The sequence below is a fragment of the Mus caroli genome, unplaced genomic scaffold, assembly GCF_978045245.1.
Source record: "Mus caroli unplaced genomic scaffold, Mus_caroli_1 scaffold_16, whole genome shotgun sequence".
Classification (NCBI taxonomy): Eukaryota; Metazoa; Chordata; class Mammalia; order Rodentia; family Muridae; genus Mus; species Mus caroli.
In genome coordinates, this window is record NW_028227271.1 from 58,918,515 (window position 1) to 58,921,859 (window position 3,345).

Here is a 3,345-nt window from a genome sequence, read left to right on the forward strand (position 1 = left end):
ATGGAGTATAATATAGAGACAACAAAACATGCACTGAGAAAAAGAAACTTAAAATAAAAATCACAGCTTTTCCTTTGCTGTGAATCATTTCCCTATGTAAAACATACAGGAAAAAAAAACCATATTATTTCCCTTGGTAAAACATACACTAAAACAAAACCATAAATAAATATATACTCTAGGGAAGGTTAGGAATTTGGAATACATGAGTACAGATGCCTAGCATGTAGACTAATATATAAAAATACATAATACTCAAAAAAATAAGTTTCTAGCTATATAACCTACATAGTTTTTCTCTTAAGAGACAAAAGCTGTTATTCATATTTACTCAGGCCTAAGGTTTGCTCCTTCTACTCTGAGTGAAAAAGAAGGTGCAGAGAGCATCAACCGTGAGGGAAGATGTGCATTCTGTGCTCAGACACATATTTCTTCAGAATCACAGATGATTTCCCGAAAGGAAGTAAGGAAATCATCCTTTCCTAAAGGATGAATGGATCATATCTGTAATTTTAATGGGAGCAGATGCAGGAGAATCAGAAGTTTAAGACAAGCAGTTATAGCAATGAAGAAGCTACAAAAAAGCCATGAAGGAACAATCAGAAACCAAAAGAAGAAGTAGTCACTTAAGTTAAAAACCAAAAATGATTCTTCACAGGACTTGTATTATTTGTCAAAAACTCTACAATGTTGAGAATAATAAACTCCAAATATATTTTTTGAAACTCACAAATGATATCTAATGTCAAATTAAATTGGTTTGTTAAAACAAGTATTTTACTGTTATAGTCTTCACATTAAAATAAAATAAAATTGATAAGCAAGTAACTTCTTCATGATACAAAAGAAATGTAATTGACAATTTATGTTCATAATTCGGTGGATGATGATAAATATAAATTACATATTTCCTCATGCTCAATCAAAGTGAAGAAGCTACATCAAAATGCTGTTTTCAAGGTAGTACACTTTTTTCAACCTTGTAAGTAGAGACTGAGAAACTAAAGTACAGAGCTTTTTGCTTACAGTGCAGTTACAATAAGGTCAGAGTGACTTGTGTTGTAATACCAAAGGGCTATACTCATTTCTCTCCAGGACCTTGTGTTCAGAGATGACCTGAATTAAATGAGTATGTTCCTTAGCTCAGATCAAATGTGGGTTATTGGTGACATTTTTCTCGCATCACCTGAAATAGTAAATGTGCAATTAATATTATTAAACTCTGAATCAACTACCCCCATTAGCATCTTAAGTTTATAACAGCAAATCGACTTGATTAGCCATTTGATGTATACTTGACCATTTAAGACAATAACATTCTTTTTCATGACTGTAGTATATCATGACAATTGAAAACACATACTTTCCAGTTTTAATATCTGCTGGAGAATTTTTTATCTCTCAGTATTTGTTTGAAGCAATGCGTAACACTGACTCATATATATACATATATATGAAATTATATTTAAGAAAATGGAAGGAAAGATTCCATGTTAAGTGAACTAAGCCAGTCTTACAAATGTGCATATATACTCTTTAATTTCCTATATACAGATGTTATACAGTGAAAATTTTAAATTAATCAAAATAAAATGTTAGAATCACAAACTCATAATGCCATAAAACAATCATACAAGTTTAGTTTAATAATAGTTATATAGTAGTCTTTATCACAATAAATCTTACTGTATTATTACTATTCTTTTTAAAATTTTTGCCTTTATGTTTTATATATTTACTTTAGCCATTTTAACACATATCAGTGTGTGGAGAGCTCATATTATGACATTTACATCAATGTATATGATATACATAGAGCATATTTACCCATTATGTTATTCATATTTATGTTTTCCCTTTACCTGCACAAATATCAATACTTTTCATTTTATATTTATGTACTTTCCCAAAATAGCACAGCAACCACATATGAGACAATATATACAATATGCACATTTGTAAGACTGGCTTAGTTCACTTAACATGGAATCTTTCCTTCCATTTTCTTAAGAAATATAATTTCATTTTTATGGCTGAATAAAACCCAGTTGTGTACAAGTACTGCATTTTAAAAATCCACTTATCCTTATCCACCTGCATCACAGCAGTACTCACTCTTCTCTTTAAGAGGATGTGAGGTAGTACAATGCCTATCTGATAAAATGCCATGAAAAACATATACAATGAAAATTCAACTGATACATGAGATACATTCTGATCAATAGGCAAATATACACATAGGACAAAAGAAAGTTTCAAATTTGGAGCTGGAAAGAGAAGTACTTGATTTTATTATACATAATTTTATTGTAATCCTTAGAATGATTTATAATGTATAGTTTTGAATTATTTTTGTCATTTTACATCTAATATATTAAGATCTTGTTTTAACTTACATAAGCAAAATATTCAAACAGAAGCAAAAACACAGATAAAGACAATTAAAAGTTTATGTTGCTAATAGATAATTGTGTTGTTAATAGATAATTGTCATACCTATAAATAGTCATGTTAACAGCACAACTGGGGTTACTCAAAACATTACCTATTGAAAAAAGGCATATTGGAGACTTGCGAAAAGCCTCATAAAATACAAAAAAAAAAAAAAAATATGAGTGATAAATAAAATCAGAAACATCTTCTATATTTCTAATTCATGACCTCTTATTCTCTAATGAAAATATATAAATGCAATATACATGAAGATTCTTATTTAATAATGTATTGTATGCTGTGCATCACCTATTAAGGATGAACAAATATCACATATGTTCTAATTTTTCAGTTTTGATTTTAATATAATATCTGATTGATTAATAAAATAATGGATTATTGTTCATCATGGTAGTGAATTAAATTAATTTGTTGCACATGAGGTTTAGGCTTTACATTGAGCATCATATATCTTCTTGAAGGGAACTGCTTGAATATAAAATAAGTGACATTTTAATACACTGATGCAGAGAATCACAGAGTTGGCCTTGTCTCCCTTTCTTCACTTGATTTTAGCCAAAAGGCCAAGAAGCAATTATTTCACTGTCTTGAAAGGCATGCATCACAGTTTTTCCAGGTTAGATTCAATGACTCCTGGGCTCTGTTTTCCTTTCAGTGTTTGAGAAACAGGCATCCCTCAGTCAGTGAAGCAATTTGATATTCCATAGAATTCAGCAAAGCAAATAGAAGCTTTGCAGAACAATTAATCTCAGACATTAATCTTGTGAACTCTGTATAGCTTAAAGATGTCATTGTATTCTGGCAATTACAATTGTATTCTTCTTGGAAACCACCATTGTATTCTCTCTCTGAAAAAGATATAAAATGTCTGCTTGCAATAAGCTTGTCCTA